The following is a 23,439-nucleotide window of genomic DNA, read 5'->3' on the forward strand; positions in this document are numbered from 1 at the left end:
TTTGTTTTTTAATGGCCCACCACTTTAAGTCCCTAGGGGCACCAGAAAGTGCCATCCTTTTGTTCCTAGAATCACTTACTGGACAAGTAAGTAGGGAGGAGAAATCCTCCCCAATGTGATTGCCAGTAAGTCTCATTTCTTTTTTAGCTTTTTTAGGTTCCACTCTGTGGGAACAGAAGACAAATGAAAACCAGGGTTGGTGTCACTCATCACAAATACCATTTCACTGAAATCTTCTTTTTGCCATAAACTGCTGATTATAGATATAGAACATTATATAATCAACGCTCACTTCTCGGAGATTAGAGGCTAAAGAAGTCCCACTGAGATATTTTCGCTGAAATACGAGGGCCTGGAACTGCCTGTAAAAGCCAGTGTGGGCTGCCCGTCTCCCGAGCGACCCGCAGCGGCAGTGCAGAATGCTGGGCAGTGCAGAATGCTGTGCATCACACTGCCCTCAACCGCCACACTGGGTCCCATTCTTCTGTCATCCCCACGAAAGGCCTGAAAAGGCCAGGCCCGGGGGGAAAAGTGAAAATGTTTTCAAAGGAAATCTTGAGGCTATTCAAAGAAGCCTGGAGGGACAGCTAAACTGGGGGGCTCCCCAGGGCAGCCAGAGCTGGGTGGGGCCCAAGCTCAGGGCAGGAGAGAGCAGGCCGGCAGTGTCTGATGCGGTAGCTGTGGTCAGGGAACCACACTGTCTGAGATAACAAGACTAAAGAAACTCCCCAGGTAAGCTCAAAATGAGAAACCTCAGGAGCTCAGTGAGAATATACAGGAAGTTCAGCAGGATAGTTTGTCTGGGGGATGGACAAAACCAGAATGTAACATCTGTGTTTGAGGCCAGAAGCCCACAAACAGATGAAATTGGGTGGGATTCAGAACGGATTTTCTCTCCTCAGTCAGTGGCAGCAGAAGGACATGGGTGGTACGTGAAACACACACACATCTATCGTATTACAAGAATCAGAGTACGTTTTTGCTGCTTTTTATCTTGTAGAATTTAGTCCCGCTATTTCAAAGACACCCTAAATACTTCCTAAATTGAGGTACTGCAAATTATGTGACTATTTGATCATCTCCATAAAATTTTATCACCTCTAACTTTCACTGCAAAGTGAATGACTTTTCAGGCATGTTTTTCACTTAGTGAACCCTCATTTAATGAACTTTTGGATGATGTAATTATAGGATGAAAAAAAATCTGAAACACTAACAGTGAATTAAATTTAATAGTCATCAAAATAGCCTGCAAAGTTCCAGTGCATAGAAAGAACAGTGCAGTTTACACGGTACTGGCAGAGGGTTCTAGCTCTTTCCCTCTCCAGCCAAAGGCACGGCCGTGTGCCAGCTGCAGGAATGCAGTTATTATAACTCACTTAGCTGACCAGATTTAAAATTAGGCAATTTTAAAACTAACATACTTTCATTTTATATATTTCTGAGGTATAACCGACATACAACACTGTATCAGTTTCAGGTGTACAACATAATGATTTGATATTTATATATACTGTGAAATGATCATAACAATTAGTCTAATTGACATCTATCACTATACATAATGACAGAATTTTTTTCTTGTGATCAGAACTTTTAAGATCTCTCTTAGCAACTTTCAAATGTGCAACATAGTATTATTAAATATAGCCGCTATGCTGTACATTACTTCCTTGGGACTTATTTATTTTATGATTGGAAGATTGTACATTTTGACTCACTTCACCCATTTTGCCCACTCCTCACTCCCAAACCTCTGGCAGTCACCAACCTGTTGTTGGTGCTGAATGTAGGAGCTGAAAGGAATTTTCTTGTTTTGGGGGAGTCACAGTATTTCCAATATTTTTATACAAGGAAAGGCTTTGTTCCCACTCTTGTATCGCATTATCTTATTTAAATAATTTATATTTGCATGACAGGAAATCCTACCATATTCCTTAGCATGTGTCTTAACTGACTTCTTAGTAGGGATTTTACATGGGAAATCCATGCTCTGCCTTCCCTCTTTTCTGTCCAAATCCTGTCTCTCCCTCATTTCTCTCCCCAGATGATCTCGTCCAGTCTCACCACTTCAAAGACCATCTACGTTTGGATGACTCTCGAAGGTTCCATTTCCAGCCCCAGGCAATTCTACATCTCTGTGAGAATATCAAATGAGAATCTCAAATGTAATATATCCCAAACACAACTCTTAGGGTCTGCCTAAACCTCCCCCTTTGTTCCCCATCTCAGTAAATAGAAACTTCATTCACCCCCCAAAAAACACCAACTTATCCTTGACTCTTCCCTTTGCTTACACCCACACCCAACCCAACAGACTCTCCCATCTACATATCCCGGCCTTCACCACCTCACGTCATTCTGAAACCACCACACTAAGCTACGCCTGGACCACCAGAAGAGCCTCCTAGAGGTTACACTGATACTACTCTTGTCCCCAAAGTCTACTATCTACTCAGGACCCAGAGAAATCATTTTGAGGTGCAAGTCAGATCACATCACATTACTCAAACTTCTCAGAGTAAAACCCAAACTCCTTATCATGGCCTACAGAATCTGGCTCCCACCTACCACTGACCTCATCTCATATCACTCTCCTTCCCATAGCTACCCCCAGCTCAAGGCCAGCCAGACTGGCTGCTTTCCTGGTCCTCTCTCATGCCAAGCTCCACCATCATCAAAGGCCTTTCTTTTAGCTTGCTGTTCCCTCCGCCTAAACACCCCTCCCCAGATTCTTCCACTCCCTTCTGATCGCTGCACAAAACAAAATCTTTCTCCCTTTTCCTCCCTGCCCCCCACCCCACAGAAGCCTTTTTAGACCACTCTTTCAAAAAAGGGCCCCATCCTGTCCCTCACGTTGTTTTTTCTTAGTTATGTGTTCTGACCAGGAATTGAATCCACAACCCTTTTGTTATAGACAATGCTTCAACCAGCGGAGCCACACCAGCCAGGGCACTTTGTTTTCTTTTCTGCACTTATTACTACCTGCAATTATATTACCTATTTAGTCATTTGCTTCATTCATGAAACAATGTGTAGTGAGCATTCACCACGAGCAATGTGCTCTTCCCAGAACAGGGTGATACAGCAATAATGAGATAAGCAAAGCCTCCTGCCCCCAGGGAGCTCACATTCTTGGTTGTCACCTGCACTCAAATCTAAGCTCCAGGGAAACGTGGATACAGTCGGTCTTGCGCCACTGAGTCTCCAGTGCCCGGAGCCGTGCCTTGGCACAGAGTGGGCATTTAATACATACTTGCTGAATAGGCAAAGTGCCCCACCCATCTGAGGCCATCTGCTTCCCTGTGGACTCTCACCACAGAGCTCATCCTGCTTACCAGATGGGACTCCAGTCACAGGACCCAGAATGTCCATCAGGTCCCTTCAGACACAGTCATCTGAACAGTCAGCTTTTCAAGCCTGAGATGGGTCCCTAACCCTTGGCCTGCCTGTCCCAACTGACTGCCCTTCCTTCCTGCTCCAGCACTCAGCACGCAGCAAGTTCCCTCGTGGTTGTGCCACTGCGATTTGTCTCACGGGACACGAGAGCACCTGGTCCACATGATGGGAGCCGACCAGGCAGTCAGCGTCAAACAAGCCAGCTTTTCTCAGAAGAGTGTCTGGAATCAAGATGCACAGGTCTCACTGCCGCCCTGGCCCGTGGCGGTCCTGCCCCTCCACGGCTCACACGAGACCTCCAACAATAATAGCTGCAGGCCTCAACGCATTTTCTTCTCAGCTGTGCAACACACTACTGTTAAGGACATGTCTTTGCCTCTTTCAACTCCCACAGAGGCGAAATGTTTACCTTTTGTGATGAGTAAATAAGTTTCTTTCTAAAAAGAAAGAACATTTGTCAACTGTGAAATTATCTGATCGCAAATACAAACTAAGCTAGCAATGAAATGTAATTAATTCATCTTTCAAAAAAATACAGCAGCTGCAGTGGTAGGAAGGAAAAATAAATTGCAAATCTTCTGAAGAACCACTCTGGGAGGCTCAGAAGACAGGTATTGAAAATTTACATTTTCATCATGTGTTCATGTTTTATTTGTTAGCTTAGAATTGCCATGCCAAATAGGATTACCTTATACTTGCCAAGCACTTTATTCCCTTTGAAGCAATCTCACAAGAGTAACCTCTTTTTGCAGGGCAGGACTTGTTTCTGACTAGGGCCCAGAGAAGTCCAACTATTCATCTAAAATCCCACAGTAAAAGTGGCAGAGTCCATCAGGTACCAGAAGCCAGATATGCCTAGTTCCAGCCCAGTGTCCTTCCTTTCTGTAATAGAAAGGACAGTGTGGTTCCCTGAAAACCACATCCTACAGTCCACTGAAAATATTTCCCTTCATTGCAGAAGAAAAAAAAAACACATATATTCACCAGTGGTTTGATGTGATGGAAAGATGCATTGGTCCAGGAGCTCTGGGCAGAGAGAGGGTCTCATAAACTCTTCCGAAAATGCTAATTCCTGCAATGACAAACATACAGAACATCTGGTATGAATCAGGCACCTGCGGCCCCTGTCCAAGGAGGTCACCTAAACACCAGTTCCAAGACATCCTGTTTCCTCAGAGCCCCAAGCCGGCCCTTCTAGCCTACTCCCTTCCCACGCTGACTTGCCCAGATAGAACAAGAATCCGCTGCACCAGCTGACGTGGTTCCCTATAGAATCACTGGATACTGGGCAGAAAGAAGCATTAGAGATCATATAATGGGGATCACAAGGTGAAAGCCCATTGGGTCACATTTAGCCTATAGAGGTATTATTACATTGAGCTATAGGATATGTTTAGAAAATCTAAGCCAAACTAAAAAACCAGAGATGTTGTGAAACCCACACTTCTGAAACCCAGACCTCTGGCATCTCTTTAACAAAAAATCGGGAGATCTGTCAAAATGGCCCATATTTATGTTGGAATATGATTAGCTGGTGCTAAGTAGCAGCTGCCCTTCATGGGCAAGCTTGGCTACTCCAAAATGCCACAGTCCCTAGCACTCCCAATTGTCTCAACACAAAGAAGAGCTGTGATTATCACTGCCCTTGCATTACTGTTTTCTTGCAGTACAGAACTATTCCCTCTACCTATGATTTTAACAAAAGTAGGAAAAAAGAAGAAAAGGTGGTTGTGAGTTCCAAGAGAAAAAATGGTAGAGCACATATATCAACAAGTTACTAACCTTACTTCTATAGAGTCTGCAATCCCTGAGCAAGTACAAAACTCCCATTTTATAGAAATGTAAGCAAGAAACTAACTTGCCCACTTCCACAGTTAGAGGTAGAGCTAATTCTAGAATCTAGGTCTCTTGACAGCCAATCCACAACCTTTCACTATGCCCCATTGCACAGCAGTCTTACATTATGAAGCAAAATATAAATACACACACAGACACACAGAAAGATATCTGTGTGTGCCTCTCAAAGGTAACACTAAATTCATGGAAATTACAGTTGAAGTATCCAGGCTACTTTTTACTAAAATGCTCACTAGACCTTCATTTGTCAAAAAAATATAAGCATAAATTATATCAAGTTCCCTAAGGGTTCATTTCCTAATGTAACATTTTCAATAATTTTGCTGCTTTAAGTACAAAAAAATTCTCACAAATATAATGTATCTACCACTTCAACAGTGCTCAGTTAATGTCTAAAATATACTCTTTATGTGAGAAACATTTCCCTTTACAAGGCTATAAATAAGCTTATTATATACAAGGTACTAGCACTGTAATAAGTAAACATTGTTCAACTCTAAGATCTTGGTGGGAATTATTTATATCATCCCCTCAAAGCATGTATTGATTCATTCACTCAGCAGATATTTACTGAACCCTATTACAGGCCAGGCCGTGTGCGAGGTGACTGACATACGAAGATGAATGAGGCCCAGTCCTTGCCCTCACGGTGGTCTTTCTGGATAAGAGACAGACCCAGACACTCAGAATTTGAAAACAACAGGTACATGGAAAGAGCTGGGTAGGCACAGCTGTTACGGGAACACTGAGCAGGGCCTCCTGGCACAGCTGAGGTGAAGCGACATTTCCCAGCATGGGCAGGGACCTGAGGAAGCCCTAGAGCAGGGATGGGACTGGGGCAGGCAGGGGGCCACCTGAGGGGAAGGTGAGAATTACAGGTCACAGGACAACAGGGACAAAAGCAAGGACTGAGAGCAGCCCCTCCAGTTTGGTCCAGTCCAAATCTCACATAACTTCAGGGGCCTTAAAAACTCCTGCCTTTTGCCATGTGCCCCCACATCTGCTGAGACTTCACGCACAGCCCTACGTGCGCACCCCTGGAAGTTTACCTCACCAAGGGCCCTTGTTAAGAGTGCCACCAGTTCAGCCCCACTCCCTGGCCCACCTAGGAGTCCCTCCGGCCAACTAGCGTTGTCTGTGAGTCTGCAGGCCAAAGAAACCAGGTCTCTGAAAAGACAGTAAACAGATTTTTTCCTGTGCTAGTCACCACATGGTCCTGTCCACCTCAGGGCCTGGGTTTCCAGGGCCAGAGTCTGCTATGCAGTCAAGCTTCAAGCAGGAAAATTTTAAGAGAACATGTCCCAGTATATCTGCCCATCAAAATCCCTAGGAGGAGTTCTCCTGTTCTGCGTGGATGAGAAAGAGGTGAGGCAAAGCCTGGCAGGGAGGTGGGGGGAGATGAAGAACTGAAAGGGCGCCAGTTCTTTCCCGATCAGGGCACATGCCTGGGTTGCAGGCTGGGTCCCTGGTTGGGCAGCGTGAGAGGCAACCGATCGATGTTTCTCTCACACACTGATGTTTCTCTTTCTCTCCCTCTCTTTCTCCCTCCCTTCCCTTCTTTCTAAAAATAAATAAATAAAATCTAAAAAAAGAAAAAAGAAAGAAAGCATCCCCAAAAGACAAGCTTTTGGAAAGGGACATAAAGAGGAATGAAGACCAACTACATGTCCATGGTTAGTAGGGCTCAGTGTTCAAGGTCAGTACAAGGAAACAAGGAGGCAGAATTCACTTGAAGAGTGAGAAGAGCTCCCCTAGATCTCTGGGAATCTCTTCTCACTAGAAGAAAAAAAGATTCCTGGGCTCCAGACCTATTAAGTCAGAATCTCTGATTTGGAGGCCCAGGCAATATTCAGGTGATTCTGATGCCCAGACTCTGGTACCCATTTGGAAAAGCGTATTTTTCACCCAGAGAGTTCAGGAGCTTTCCAGTACAAGCTCTCGAAGTTCCGTAATTCAGCCTCCTTGGAGCAGGATTCACGGATCCAGGCTCTGGAAGAGTTGCACATTCTTAGTATATTTATCCACTCCTTACATCACGTTATGACATCCATCATTTAACTCCTTTTTATTTTAAGTAAATAAAAACGCATAAAATGCCAGCACCCATGATGGAAACTAGGTAAACGAAGGGGGCCTCCCTCCTTGCTCCAGTCCATAGACCATGAACCAAATGCCAGGGCCTCCAGATAAACGACTATAGTCGGTCCGGTCTCAACCAAGGCCTGAGCCCCCGTACACTTGTGTAGGCTCACCCTGGCAGAACAGAGGGTCTGGGAGGATCTGGTCATCAAGGTGGCCTTCGAGGAACAGCTCCAAGGCACATAGCACTCTGATCACGTCCTGACTGCCTAAAGAGCAGGATGCTGCTGATCAATACAATGGCTGGAAACCCGCCAAGCCAAGAGAGCACTTCTGTTCCCAGATTTCCACGTTGTGGTCAAGTAACAACCTGAGCAATGTCAAGCCAAGAATGGCAAAGTAAATGCTGTGTAACACAAAGAGGACAGATCGGAGAAAGCGGGTTCCCTGAATGGTCCAGCCTAGAGAGGTCTCTTCCCTGACATCCCCGGGTGCTACCAGGTGACCTCAGACAGCCCCGTACCTGAGAAACCGATGGCTGACCAAGGTCACTTCCTCACGGCAAGGCCCAGCAGCAATGCACAGTATCCTTCACTAGGACAAGAGTCCCCTTCAACTTAAGGGCTCTTCAGTTGAGTCATAATGCAAATCTGAAAGAGCACAAGTGGGCAACACATCTAGGAAAAGCTCAAGATACTCATTGGCCCCTTCTGGTAGTCCTCAAGTCATGGGGGATCCATTTTTTCCTACTGCACCATTATATCCTTGCCTAAAACAAGGCCCTTCTCTGACCCAGTCCTCCAAAAGAAATCATAAGAGTTGCTCCAGGCCCTGCCAAACACCTTGAAAACCACTACCTCCCACCCTCATCTATATCCTCATCTCTACCCCATCCCAAGAGCAAAGAACAATACTGGATTTGTGAAAGTCACCTAGCCACCTTCACTCCTACCAAACATCAATCCAGACCATCCAGCTCTGGACCAGTGGGAGCTTCTCGCAGCACCACCGTCATAGCACCAAGTACTTACTCATGCTTGCCTTTTTGTTGTTTTTGAGGTTTCAAGGGGTCTCTTGTTTGCCTGGCTAATCATTGCATGCCAACATACTGCTTTCACACCCTCCAGGTTTGTTGGGAACCGCCATGACTGGTATCAGGAGCTGAAACCCCCGCCTAGGCTAAGGCTAAGGGAACACCCTTGGAACCGTAAGCCAGCAAGGAGACAAAAGCTTATCTCCCTGGCAGGAATGCTGCTTCTGCTGCTTTATTCATAATTGAACCCCAAAAAGCTTAGTCGGTTAGCCAAAGACGGATAAGATTCCCCAAGGGGGGAACGACCTAAGACAGGCACGATCACTTTGGGAGGCCCCCCAAAAGAAGGACTTGGGGGGCTGCAGCAAAAGGGGGTGATGGACCCTTGCTCCTCGGCTTTGACATAGCCTGAGTTCTCAGCATCTGGGAAAAAACCTCCTTGTCTCCTGGTTGCCTTAGTTCCCTTGCTCCACCTAAGCCTGAAACAATGACAGGGTGGTGCAGCTCTGTGCTGAAAAGGGCGGATTCCCCAGGTGATCAGGCCTAAGAAAGAACATGTAAATTACTGTGAAACCTTCTTTGTTTAGAATGCTCTCAGTTGAATGAGAAGGGTCTTAGGAGGAAGTTAATTTGTTCCTCAGTCTTACAGCTCTTTGACCCCCGACTCAATAGACCGGCAGAGTTCTTTGTTTTCTATGGTTCCTTACTTCCCCCTAATGAGTACTGTACTTTACCTGAATTATTATGCAAAATGAGCCCAATAAAAGCAGGTATGGACTGTAAATCGGCGCACTCCCCACTAGAGGGGGTGGCCATTCCATCCCTACTTCTCCACAGAAACTAGTCTGTCTCTGTGCATGTGTTTTTTCTCACGTGTGTTTTCGGCGAGCCATCTGCAGTGTTCCATGGTCACTGCTGGCCGGTGACCCATGCAACACAGGTTGTTTCAAGAATATACCTCAAATTTCATGTCTCCCAGCCAAAAGATGATCAAGCCAACTCATTTCCCAACTGTCCAGTCTTGCCACCAGCCTCTGAAATTGAAGCAGCCACTAGACCACAGGTGGCAAACACAAGGCCCACAGGCCAAATCCGGCCTTCCACCTTGCTTTATCCAGCCGGGCTCCTTGCTTCTTTCTACCCAGCGGCAGCACCAAGCTCTCCCTTAACTGTTAAGGAGTAGTTACATTTATACAGTCCTAAAATTACACTCAGCCCTTTGAAGGTTGCATGTGCAGCAAGGCTGATGTGGCCCCCGGTGAAAATGAGTTTGATACCCCTGCACTAAACAGTCCACTAACTTAGTGGACCTTAAGAAGGACCCTGCTCAGAAGGCTAGTCTAGAACTGGAGAAAATCCCCAGCTGGCCTGGAGGCCGACCAACTCAGGAAAGAAACATATCAGAACAATTATCTTTTTATTTCTTTCGTGCAGGGCTTTTTTTCCCTTAAATCACAGGGCATTTATTATTTTTTAAGGTAACTTTCTAATATATGTAAAATAAACTCCTTTTTGACCTTGAAGAACACTTCCCGATTTCCCAGGACAAATCCCACTGGGGCCATGCCCAAGGCCACATCCTTAGGACTTGACCGCTACTGAAGCTTCCAAGATGCTCAGTGCCAAGGTGGCTCAAGCATCTCTCGCCTCTGGTTCCACTGTCCAGCTGTCCTCCCTCATGCCCCTTGGCAGAGGAAAGTGGGCTTGGAGGAGCTTTTTAAAGTTCTCCCACCCACTCCACAGACTCAGTAGGAGGGAGAATGAATGTTTCCAAGTTCTCTGAATGACACAAAAGCTCATAAAGTAGAATAAAACTAGTTAAAAAATAGGAAAATGATTTTTAGCTCCTGCTAAAAAAAAAGAAGCACGCCCACGTTAAAAGATTCATAGTGACTTCATACTTTCTTCCTCCCAAAGCTGCTGGTGCCCCCCCTCTTCCCCCCTCCACTCCGAAGACAAGGCACCCGTTCAGTCTGATTTGAGGCCCCCTGAGAAATCTTGATGAAGCCCGGAGCACCCCCTGCAGATGGCCAGAGGCTCCTTCCCCTCAAGGACTGTTGCACTTGCTAGTCTCTCTGCCTGCAAAGCTCTAAATTTCAAAAAAAATTCTTTTTTTAAAAAGTCAAAGATTTTACCTTTTACATATTCTGGTTTTGTGGCTTCTCTTGAAAAATACCAGGATCTGGTAACATTGGGCCTCAAGGACAACATCCGGGTGGAACTGGGTGGTGGCTATTCCCCTCACAGGGGCAAGGCTCTCAGACTCATCTCCCTAAACACCAAGGTCAAGTGTCATTTGCCATTTAGCATGGCGCTTGCACTGCTTTTTTCTCTGAAAAGAGAAATATTTTTCTATCACAGCATGGAAATGAAAGACCAAGAGGGTCCTGTATTTCCCCAAAGCAGGAGAGACACCCACATTTTTTGTGCAAGTGAAGGGCATCCCTGCAAGTGTGATCTGGAGTCTCCCATCCTTCATCGAGTTGCCCACCTGACCTCTGCGGTTTAGACCCCTGGGCTATAACTTGTCAGGGACAAATTTCTTACTGTAAGTCAGCAAACACATTTAAAACTAAACCATTGGGAAAGAAAATAGCTTCAGTGCACAGTATCCTGTTCTCCCATGAATATTTTGACTCTTCAGTCTCACCTTCCTGAGAACACAGGATCCTGCTTTCGGCCACCAAAAGGGAAGGTTCCACCCCTTATGCATGATCACATCCAGGTAAATAAACAGGATTTCTTTTTTCCATCGAAACTGCAGTTCTATATGTAGGCAAGAAGAAAGGTCCCCAGGGCATGCATTCCCCCACCTTTCCCATCACTCCCTCACCTTTCCCATCATACCCCTACTTCCACCCCCACAGAACGTGCTTGGAATGCAAGTGCTCAGCAAAGGGAGCGGGCAAAGTCAGAGAAGCCAGGTAAATTGCCCAGGGAATGTTTTTGGTGTGTTGTTTCCAATCAGGCTACACAGAAGAAGCACCTGCAGCTCCGGGCTGATCGGGAAATGTTAGTATTCTCCTTCTCAGGAGGCACCCATGCAGGCTGCCTGGCACTGATTGATTCTTCCTGTGGCATTTGGAAACCAGTAATTAAAAAAATCGTGACCCCTAGCTACCTTTGGCAGCCAGACAGGACGCACCTCTCCAGTCAGGTGCTGGCGCTGGACTGTCCTGCAAGGTAGCCACTCACTAGCTATACGTGGCCACTGAGCCCTTGAAATGTGGCTTAAGGTGACTTGCGTTGTGCTGTAATAGTAACACACACTGGTTTTGAAAATTTTGGTGTGGAAAAAAAAAAGAATGTGCAATTTCTCACTGATATTTTTAAATATCCATTACATATTGAAATGGTATTTTGGATACACTGGGTTAAAGAAATATGTACTTAAAATTAATTTCACTTGTTTCTTTTTACCTTTTAGTGTGGCTACTAGAAAATCTTAAATTACACAAGTGGCTGACACCGTGTTTCGACTGCACAGCCACGCTGGAGGAGACATGCAGCGTTTTAGTGTGGGGATGACAACCAGAGTGGAAGAGATGAGCACTTGGTCAAGCCTGGTCTCCACCCGCCGCCTGCAGGATCCTGAGCAAGTTCTCTCGATCTGCCTGGTGTCCACTTCCTCCCCTGTACATGGGCATGATAACTGAGGGGGGGGGGGCAGAAATCAGATGCAAAAGAGCACCTAGAAGCACTGGACAAGGCATAGTCCCACAGGTGGTGCTCAACACCAGTGCACTTCCCACCCTTCTCCCTTCCCTGGCACCCTTAAGAGCACAGGCTCTGAACCCAGGATCTCCTGGCATCCAATTTACTAACCACAATGCCCAGTTTGCATAGAGACTGTAGATGGCACAGTGGCTCCCCATCCACAGGGTACAAAGGAGCCACCTGGGGAGCCCTGCCCCCCTAACCCCAGGCTCTGACTCTGTCCACACGCAGTGGATCCAGGTACACACTACTCACAAGAACTGTGCAGCACTGCAATACCCATGTTCTAGGAGTCCCTCTGAGAAACACTGAGGAATTCTAACCAATACGGTCAGGGCTGCCCCTGGACTTCCCCAGCTGGCAGGCAAGCCAGCCTGCAACAAGGCAGGTGTGGCCCATGGACCAGCCGGAACTGATCAGGGCTTTCCCTCAGCAGAGGGTTGCTTTCCTGCCTCTTTGAAACTTAGGTAGGAAACGACAGTCTGCCCTAAACATTGTTTCAAGCACTAGAAGGCAGCTGACATTTCCTGCCCTCATACAAGGCCCCTGAGGAGGATCAAAAAATATGCCTTGGCAATTGGGCTGAAGAGACTGAGCTGCTGAGCATCCCCACCAGCAACAGGTTCTTTCCACCCTTGCCTGGTACCCAGAAACACCAACTCTTGCTTGAACCATTTGGATGTCAGGCCAACCTGGTGGGTCTTCTGCGCAGGAGTTTCCCCTGCTCTCCTAGGAGGCCAGAAAGGGGCCAGGACTTCGGTATACAGACCTGCAAGGTCCAGTGCCAGTTTATTCTGGGGTCTTCAGCCCCTGGAAGAAGTCATTTTATTGAACATGACTGCTGGTCAGAGCACACGGATCAATTCAACCCCAGGAGACCCACTGGCAGAAAAAAACACTCTCTTTATTCCAGGGCTGTCCCAGCTGCGGCCTGTGGACCACATGCAGCCCAGGATGGCTGGGAGGCAGCCCAGAATGCGGCCCAACACAAAATTGTAAATTTACTTAAAAGGTTATGAGATTTTTGTGTGTGTGATTGCACGTCACAGTGTATTTAATGTGTGCCCCAAAACAACTCTTCTTCTTCCAGTGTGGCCCAGAGACGCCAAAAGGTTGGACACCCCTGAAACCAAACAGTCGCTGCCTCAAATTTTCTTGGAAATAGGGTACAAAGTGAATAAGCACTAATCTGAGAACTCTGACTTTTTTTTTTTTTTACTTTTAATGCAGGAAAATGATCTGGGGTTTGTCCAAAGTGTAGTAGCACAAACCACACGCTGACTCTGGCACATCAGCCCAGGACCGCCCCCTCCCCGCCCCGACCCACCACAGAGCCTTTCCCCCAGATCGCCCACCCTCCCGAGTCCGCTTCTCACATTCCTCTGCCCCATACTCAGCCTGTCTCCCAGACAGAATGCACCAGTAACATGAATATAGGTAGGTCTCCAGGTAGCCACGAAGCAAACAGTTAAGCCCAAACATAATAAAAAGTAATTCAAAATGTTAGTGGATCTGGTTGAACACCAATGGGAGGAAATGAAATCCTTACTGCATAGGAAACTATCTTTAAAGTCCTTTGTTTTCCACCACTTCATACCCCCCACACGGCAGCTATTCTAGAAACTCTCCTCTGCTCTTCTCCCCACTCCTCCCACCTCCCCAGTGCCCAGCTCATGAACACTATTCCCTCTCCTTTCCTCTAGCCACCATGCTGTCTTCTCTCACAAGTTCTGGGCCTTTTCAGATATAAATAAAGTCCCTCCTTACACGTACACAGACAGACCACCCTCAACTCCTGGTCTCCGAGCATTCTCCACTCATTGCCCTGACTCTATGAAAAACACCCAGGAGCCGAGGTAACCAAGAGAAAATTGCCCCTAGAAGGCAGAGAAACTGGGAAGCTGAGTAATAGACAATGGAACTCTCATTAGCAGAGAGGAGAGAAGAAAGTCCATGGACCCTCACAGTGGCATGTGGCGAGGAGCAGTGAGTGGAAGCTAGCACCTAGTGGGGCTGTCACCACTCTGAACCCCCGGCCCAGCCCCAGAAAGGGTGCTCTGCATATCCGAGTTGGACCTCTGCTGGAGAGAGAACCCAGGCACAGCCATTAATAAACCATATCACCTTGGCTCCCAGAACTTCCAGGAACATGCTGGCTGGGTGTATCCATCACTAGTGTAATGGGGAGGCAGTAGTATAGAGAGAGGGGCATTTCCCAGGTAGGTCTCTGTCAAGCAGGGATTCATCCTGGCATCTGGAGAAGTTACAATGATCTGAATATGTAAACTGTGGGCCTAGAACCAGAATGAACTTCTGAGATGGCTCTGCTTACACAGATGGCTTTGTTCTTTCCTTCACCCTGCACTGAGGCAGGGTGGAAGGCAGTGAGGAGGAACAGGGGAAGTTATGATGAGAATGGCCCAGCAAGCAGAGGGGACAAGGTAAAAACTGACAAAGGGTTGCATCTGCTCGTGAAGAGCATTAAGAGGAGAGATACGGGCAGCCACGTGCCACAACTGAAGTTCTGGCTCTGCCATGGATTAGCTGGGTGGTCTTGGTCAAGCTCCCACACCTCTCTGAGCCCATTTCCATTCCTGTGTAATAAGAAGGCTGGCCTTAGGTGATCAGGGTCCTTCCCAGCACCAACAGTCCATGGCTCTGTGATATGAAGGATACCTATTGTGGGGGTCATGGACAAACAGGTGGGGAATAGGAAGGTAGAGACAGGGGGAGGATACAAACTATTCCAAAATCTTATTTATCATGATCTCTGAATGTTGCTCTATGAATACATTCACTGGACCTTCCACAGCTGCAGTTGTCAAGTGTGGCCTGTGGTCACAGGTCACTCTCTGAGTCCATTAATCTTAATAAAAGGACAATGTCCACAATGCATTTGGAGCAGGCCATTTGCTTATGAGCTGCCCTGAAGACATATTAAGAGCAGTGCCTTCCTCATAGAGTGGGGAGACCCTCCTCATCCTAATGAAGGCCAGAGTTCATCCTCCCCTGTTTGCGGATGAGCAGGCAGCCTCAGAGAGTGAGTGACTCCATGAGTCACACAGCTTGGAGGAGCAGAACCAGGAGAGAAGCCCAGATTGTCTCACTCCCCACCTACCATTAAATGCCAATTAGATAACTGAGTGGGATCCATGCAAAGCTTGGACACTGAGAAACCCCACACAGATGCACAGAACTGATCCAAGAGGACGGGGGAGGCTTCTGCAAAGGGGAGCCAAGAGCAGCCTTTCCTTCCTCCACCACCTTGAGTAGCAGGTTGATCACCGGCTGTGGGGGTTGGTATCCACCTACTATCCTGTTACATATACAAACTTCCCTCTTTAAGCAATGCAGGTGGTCACTTGTACTCTAGAAATGAGGTACTCTAGATCCTGGGGTCCAACTGAAATCATATGGAAAAATCCTACACCACTTTTTAAATGTGTATCCATAGGCAAGTCATTTAACATCTTAATGCCTCAGTTTCTTCATCTTTAGAAGAGGGATAACAATAGTATGTACACCTCAAAGGGTTATGATGAGGATTAAAAGAGGTAATACATGTAAGTGCTTAGCACAATGCCTACAACATAAATGTTGGTCATGATCACTATGACTTTTCTGGGAACAAGTCCAAAGCTTTCATCAGATTCTCAAAGGGGTCTATGACCCAGTAAAAATTAAGAATCCCTGTTCTATGTGCTCAGAATGGAACTAAGGCCATTCTGCGGGAAGGGAACTACCTCCTCTAGCTTCCTTGCCTTTCCTGAAGAAGGGGATTTGAGGCTTTCTATGCTGCCTACTCTTAGAGGGCACAAGAAAAAGAACTGATAAATGAATGGCACTGGAGGTACTTGGTTGTCATTTGTGTGGCTGGAAATGCTTCCTCAGACCCAATAAAGCCCCGATTTAAAAGTGAGAAATTAGAAAAGAGAATCAAACCCTAACTCCAGTTTCCACACAATCAGGAATAAACCCACTCCCTCCTGGTCTGTCAGGGTGCAGGAGGGGGAGCTTCTGACATTGTGGTCTTTCATTCCAGGTGTCTGGCCACCTTTCCTGAACCTCTTGATGTGCTGGGATGTGAAAAAGGCCTGAAGCTGAGGTTCTGTCTGGAAAGGGCTGATTAAGGAGGAAAAGGATTAAAGAGAAGTTTGAATGATGTAAGAGATGGAAAGCAATTTAAATCCTAACTTTGCATGAACATAGACTCTAAAATCTTCGATAAAATCCTCAGCAAACCAAATACAGCAATGTATGAAAAAAAAAAATCATACACCATGATCAAGTGGGATTTATTTTGGGAATGCAAGGTTGGTACAACATTTGCAAATCAATAAATGTGATTCACCATATAAACTAAATGAAGGCTAAAAGCTACATGATCATATCAACAGAGGAAGGGAAAGCTTTTGTTAAAATCCAGCACCCATTTATAATAAAAACTCTCTGCAAAATGGGATTAGAGGGAATATACCTAAGCATAATAAAGGCCATATATGACAAACCCACTGCTAGCATAATACTCTACAGTCAAAAACTACAAGCATTTCCCTTATGATTGGTAATAATCAATACAAGGATGTCCACTTTCACCTCTCTTATTCAACATAGTACTAGAAGTCCTACCACAGCAATCAGACAAGAAGAAATAAAAGGCATCCAAATTCAAAGGGAAGAAGTAAAACTGTCATTATTTTCAGGTGACATGATACTGTACATAGAGAACCCCAAAGAGTCCACCAAGAAACTACTACAACTGATAAATTCAGTGAAGTAGCAGAATACAAAATTAATACCCCAAAATCAGTTGCATTTTTATATGCCAATAATGAAAGAACAGAAAGAAAAATTTTTAAAAATCATATTCACAAATGCATCAAAAAGAATAAAATACCTAGGTATAAACCTAACCAAGGAAGTAAAAGACCTATACTTAGAAAATTATAAGACACTGAAGAAAGAAATTGAGGATACAAATAAGTGGAAGTACATACTGTGTTCATTAGTAGGAAGAATTAAAATAATTAAAATGCCCATGCTACCCAAATCAGTCTATAGACCCAATGCAATTTCTATCAAGATTTCAATGACATATATCACAGAACCAGAAGAAATATTTCAAAAATCTATGTGGAACCACAAAAGGTCCCACATAGCAACGATTCTGAGAAAGAAGAACAAAGTTGGAGGAATCATACTACCTAATATCAAACTATACTATAAGGCCATGGTAATCAAAACAGCCTAGTACTGGCATAAAAGCAACATATAGATCAATGGAAGAGAATAGAGAACCCAGAAATAAACCCACACCTTTACAGTCAATTAATATTTGACAAAGGAAGCAAGCACATACAATGGGCTAAAGATAGTTTATTCAGCCCTGGCTGGTATGGCTCAGTGGATCGAGTGCTGGTCTGTAAACCAGACAGTTGCCAGTTCGATTCCCAGTTAGGGCACATGCCTGAGTTGCACGCCAGGTCAGGTCCTTGGTAGGGGGGTGGGCAAGAGGCAACCACACATTGATGTTTCTCTCCCTCTCTCCCTCCCTTCCCCTCTGTCTAAAATAAATAAATAGTCCCCTAAAGCAAGGAACATAAAGGAAAGAATAAACAAATGGGACCTCATCAAATTAAAAAGCTTCTGCATGGCTAAAGAAAATAGCATTAAAATGAAAAGAGAATCAACTATATGGGAAAATATATTTGCCAATGATACCTCGAACAAGGGTTTGATCTCCAAAATATAGAAAGAACTCACATGACTCCACTCCAGGAAGACAAAACAACAAACAAACAAAAAAACCCACAACAACAATTAAAAAATGGGCAAAAGACTTGAACAGACACTTCTCCAAGGAGGACATACAGAGGGCCCAGAGACATATGAAAAGATGCTCAGCATCACTAGCTATCAGAGAGATGCAAATTAAAACCATAATGAGATACCACCTCACACCAGTCAGAATGGCCATCATAAACAGATCAACAAACAAGGGTTGGAGAGGTTGTGGAGAAAAGGGAACTCTAGTGCACTGTTGGTGGGAATGCAGAATGGTGCAGCCACTGTAGAAAATAGTACAGAATTTCCTCAGAAAACTAAAAATGGAACTGCCTTTTGAACCAGCAATTCCGCTGCTGGGATTATATCCTAAGAGCCCTGAAACACCAGCCCAAAAGAACCTATGCACCCCAATGTTCATAGCAGCACAATTTACAATAGCCCAGTGCTGGAAGCAACCTAACTGCCCATCAGTAAATGAGTGGGTCAAAAAACTATGGTACATTTACACAATGGAATACTATGCAGCAGAAAGAAAGAAGGAGCTCCTACCCATTGCGACAGCATGGATGGAACTGGAGAGCATTATGCGAAGTGAAATAAGCCAGGCAGTGAGGGACAAACACCATATGATCTCACCTTTAACTAGAACATAATCAACAGAAGAAAAAAGCAAACAAAATATAACCAAAGACATTGAAATTAAGAACAATCTAACAATAACCAGAGGGGAGGTAGAAGGGAACATTGCAGGGAAGGGTTTTCAGGAACTACTATGAAGGACACATGGACAAAAACCAAGGGGGATGGTGGAAGCAAGGGAGGGAGGTGAGTTTGGCTGGGGTTGGGGGGAGGGAGGGAGGGAGGTGAGTTTGGCTGGGGTTGGGGGGAGTGGTAGGGAGGAAATGCAGACAACTGTAATTGAACAACAATAAAATAATTTTTAAAAAATAAATTAAATAAATAAATAAAATCTTTTAAAAAGATAGTTTATTCAATAAATGGTGTTGAGAAAATTGGATAGATACATGCAGAAAAGTTAAACTAGACCACCTTCTTACACCACACACAAGAATAAATTCAAAATGGATCAAAGACTTAAAATCTCAGACATTGTTCGTAGCAAAGTTTTATTGGATGTATCTCCCCAGGCAAAGGAAACAAAAGAAAAAATAAAACAATGGGACTACATCAAACTAAAAGTTTTTGCACAGCAAAGGAAATCATCAACAAAATAAAAAGACAACTCACAGCATGGGAGAACATATCTGCCAATACATCTGATAAGGGGTTAATATCCAAAATTTATAAAGAACTTACAAAACTCAACACTAAAAAAAACCAAACAACCCAATTAAAAAATGGGCAAAGGACCTGAATAGACATTTCTTCAAAGAGGACATATAGATGGCCAATGGACATATGAAAAGATGCTCAACATCACTAATCATCAGAGAAATGCAAACTGAAACCACAATGAGAGATCACCTCACAACTGTCAGAGTGGCATCATCAATAATCAACAAACAACAAGTGCTGGTAAGAAAGAGGAACCCTTTTGTACTGTTGGTAGGAATGCAGATTGGTATAGCCACTGTGGAAAGCAGTAAGGAGATACCTCAAAAAATTAAAAATGAATCTGCCTTTTGGCCCAGCAATCCCATATCTGGGAATAATCCTATATCCAAAGGAACCCAAAACACTAATTCAAAAGAACATAACCACTCCTACGTTCATTGCAGCATTATTTACAATTGCCAAGACATGGAAGCAACCCAAGTGTCCATCAGTAGATGAGTGGATAAAACAACTATGGACCATGTATACAATGGAATACTACTCAGCCATAAAAAAAAAAAAAAGAAAATTGTACCCTTTGCAATAGTATAGATGGACCTGGAGAACATTATGCTAAATGAAATAAGCCAGTCAGAGAAAGACAAATACCACATGGTTTCATTCATATGTGGAATCTAATGAACAAACTGAACTAACAAGGAAAATGGGGCAGACTCATAGATGGAGAGCAGGATGACAGCTGTGGGGAGGGGAAGTCAGGGGGTGGAGGGATTGAGTAAAAAGGAAAAAGGACTCATGGACATGGACAGCAGTGTGGGGATGGCTGGGAGGAGGGAGTTATAAGAGGACTAAATGGTAATGGAAAAAATCATAAAGATTAAATAAAATGTATTATAAATTAAAATAAAAATAAATAAATCCTGACTTTGCTGTTCTTTGACCTCATGACTTTGGACATAAAAACTCAGTTTCTCCATCAACAATACTGGGGGCTCATTAACAGTGCTTGCTTAGCAGAGGGGTTATGAGGGCCAAATGAGATCTGTGTAGACATTTAACATAGCATCTGGTAGTAACTCCGTAAGTGCTCACTTAACTGATGCTAAGCGACTTATTATTACCACTATGAGAATTATGATGATGAGGAGAGATGAGACAAAGGGCAGCATAGTCACAAAGCCTTATTATATTATTGGTTTGGGGTTTTTAGATGTTGTTAAAAACTAAAAACTAAAAACAGAATAGAGGAATTTGTGGGGAGAAATATCAGTACTAGAAGGAATACAGGGTCTTGGGCCCAAAACACAAAAGAGCTCTAACTGCAGGAACCCAACCCTGAGTCTCCGGCTCAGAAAGCCCCATTTAGAGAGCAATGAAGGTAAACACAGAGGTGTGTCTAACAGAGGGGCCAGCTCAAACATCCCACATCTTTACTCTTAGCTGGAATAGCATCAATTCCGTAAAATTATCTAGATAATTCTCTTTGATCAACAATGGGGGAATTACCACTTAATAAACTCAATGTTGGGTGAGATGAAATCTTTCAAAGCAAGGGATGTTTAGAAGAAAAACAAGTATAAAAATAAAAGAGAGGCATCTTGGATGGTAAAAACTGCCATGGCAGCCCCAGCTCCCAACAACCCTTGTTTCTGATCTGTGATCCCTCCTGAATTTACCCTGTTACCTCCTTGGCAGACTAGGAGTGAGTGTGACAGCAGCCATGCTTTTTTTTTCCCAAATAATTTTCTCTAATATAAAAGCAACATACGTTCATCATAGGAGGCTGGAAAAACAAAGGAAGTCTCAAAGGAAACACAATAGCCCAACCACCAATGTTAACATATTCATTTAGCGTTGCCAGTGTCTTTAAATAGAATCACATCACACAGTTTTCCTAGGATGCCAGAGCTGAAGAATGAGTAAAAGCAAAGGATTCAAGAAAAATTCTAAACTGGTTGACAAAAATGGAGACGAGTGTATGTACACTCACACACACACACACACACACACACACACACACACTCAGGTCTTGCTTCTCAGAGGCCACTCACAGTCACCATCCAGGACAGTCACTGTGGTCAGCCCTGAGCTAAGGAGTTGAAACTCAGAGGATCAAAAGAGAACTCCACCCACTAAAACAATGTTCTTTAAGTATCAAAAAGGCTAGAATTACAAACAAGCGTTTTTAAAAACACATTTAAAAAAACCCAAAACCTGTGATGTGTTCCTTGGCACAAATCTGGGTCAGTTCCTGGTGGGGTTCCAGGATAGAATTTCAAAGATACTGTAATTATTCCTCATGTCACTGATACCAGTCTAATAGACTTAAATAAATCAAAGTCAAAATGAAAAAGAAAAACAAAACTGAACCTCTCTGGCAACACACTTGGTGCTTAGAAAACATGAGTTTCAACCAGCGTCTTTTATGGTTGCCTCTTAAAAGCATTTTCAATACCACTTATGTCAGAGTAACAGGAAGATTAATTTTTGTTCATTAGTTTCAACAAACTGCCTTCAAGGCTGCCCTCATCTGTTTAGTGGACAGAAGTCCCAGACAAGGATGTCTGTTCAGCAGGAAAGAACTCCCCTGAAAGAAGCCATCCAATATTGGAAAGGGTGGCTTCTTGAGAGAGTGAGCTCCTTACTGCTGGAGGTATGCAAGCAGAGTTGTACAAACCATGTGGCTTACAGCATTAAGACTCAAAGTCTTCATTTCTTACAGTGGAAGTCACGAGGGCATTGCCCTGTTACCTCCCTTCATTATTCATTAATGAGACAGGGTAACATCACTGGTGTGAGTTCCAGTGAAGACTTTCAGAACAGAGACGGGCCATAAATAGAGACAAAAGTCAGGAGGTGAGAGTCCTCATGAGTCTGGAGAAAACAGAGAATCCCAGAAGAATGGCCTCTAGATTTGGACAAGAAATTCAGAGGTGTTTGTGGGTGGCTCTGGGAAACTCTGAGACTTGGACTAGAGTCCACATGCCCTAACTTGGTACTGAACTGCAGCAGCTTCTCTGGGAAAGATGGAACTTTTCGGACTTTACACAAAGCACACTTGGGCCTCAGGACACAGGCATCTCTGCCACTGCCCCACAAACCCTGGACATGACCAGTCAAATATAGACAGAAGCTGACAAATAAAGACCCTTGAGAGTCCTGGAACTGAGCGTTCAAGGCAGGTGCCTTCTAGGGCCCCCAAGATAACCGAGTCCAGCAGACAATGGCCACAATTAACTAGGATGCTTTATTTTCTCTGCACTCTACTTTCATGATGAAAGCAAAGGGTAACAAAATAAATTGATACTTGCACCATAAAACGTCATCTAGGAGATGCCCTAATTCAGTGCGGATTCCAATGGGCCCTTGTTTTGGATGGTCCATAGAACAAGGAACAACACGTGGCCCAACTCAAACCTGTAACTTAGAATTTTGGACAGACCTTCAAAGTCTTATCGGCAAGATCACAAAAGGCCAAAAGATGTGCATGTTACTCCATGTAAGGAACCCTTGTCCTCTAGCATAATGTGTGGTGTGACACTTAGAGAAGCAAGACAGGATTTTTCTTCCTCTGAAGACAAAGAGAGATGGTGCATGGGGAGGGGGAGAGCCAAATCCCTACCTTACATGGTGAGGAGTCAACAAATAATGCCCAAAAGTAGCACAACACACAAGTTATGGAAAAATGTGGAAGTAAATACCAAAAGAATTAGCTAATATTTTTTAATGACAGTTACTGGGGAGTTGGGGTAGAGGTGACAGGGTAGGACTGCGGTCCTGGAGAACTATTCGATTCTTAAAACCATGTAACTGGTAAACACTACAAATTTTAAAAACAAGAAGGAAAAGGGAAAATGGGCTACGGTACCATGGGTGCGTATATTTTCCAAATTAAGATATTTTAAAAAATACTTCACTTAAATGATAGTACTCAAATATTGTTTCTCCATATTTTTCAACAGGAGTATTATTTTTTTTCAGTAACTTCTTTCAGTTAAACTGATACTGTTCACTGTTAGAAAATAACACCCCCTCCAAAAAGGGGGGGAAAGGAGCAATGGTTGGAAAATCACCATCCAGAGATAACCACTGAATTATTAGAGGTAGTTTCTTTCTACATATGTGCATGTTTATATGCCAACTGATAAAAACACTGAAAATTTTCTTAACTCTCTGGACTTATCCGATGACCATAAATCTTTTGTTTTGTTTTGAGGGGAAAGGAATATTTTATTTTGAAGAATATGAAATAAATTGGGCCTTTGCTCCTC

At 44.3% G+C, this 23,439-nt stretch overlaps 1 protein-coding gene across 46 annotated transcripts in view; it reads right to left on the reverse strand.

The window, feature by feature from the left end:
• Positions 1-23,439, reverse strand: part of SORBS1 (sorbin and SH3 domain containing 1) — a 226,724-nt gene that overhangs the window by 158,956 nt on the left and 44,329 nt on the right. For 9 of the 46 annotated variants that reach the window (XM_045853907.1, XM_045853908.1, XM_045853922.1 and 6 more), the window contains exons 1-2: positions 10,504-10,523; positions 4,384-4,471 (exon numbers count right to left, since the gene is read on the reverse strand). The gene's annotated coding sequence lies outside the window, so the exon portion shown is untranslated. Of the gene's footprint in view, positions 1-4,383; positions 4,472-10,503; positions 10,608-23,439 lie in introns of those variants that run through there. The other 37 variants (XM_045853900.1, XM_045853927.1, XM_045853906.1 and 34 more) reach the window with 11 other exon arrangements.

Source organism: Phyllostomus hastatus, unplaced genomic scaffold (genome assembly GCF_019186645.2).
Source record: "Phyllostomus hastatus isolate PE091 unplaced genomic scaffold, TTU_PhHast_1.1 phas_scaffold_1066, whole genome shotgun sequence".
In the NCBI taxonomy this organism is placed as follows: Eukaryota; Metazoa; Chordata; class Mammalia; order Chiroptera; family Phyllostomidae; genus Phyllostomus; species Phyllostomus hastatus.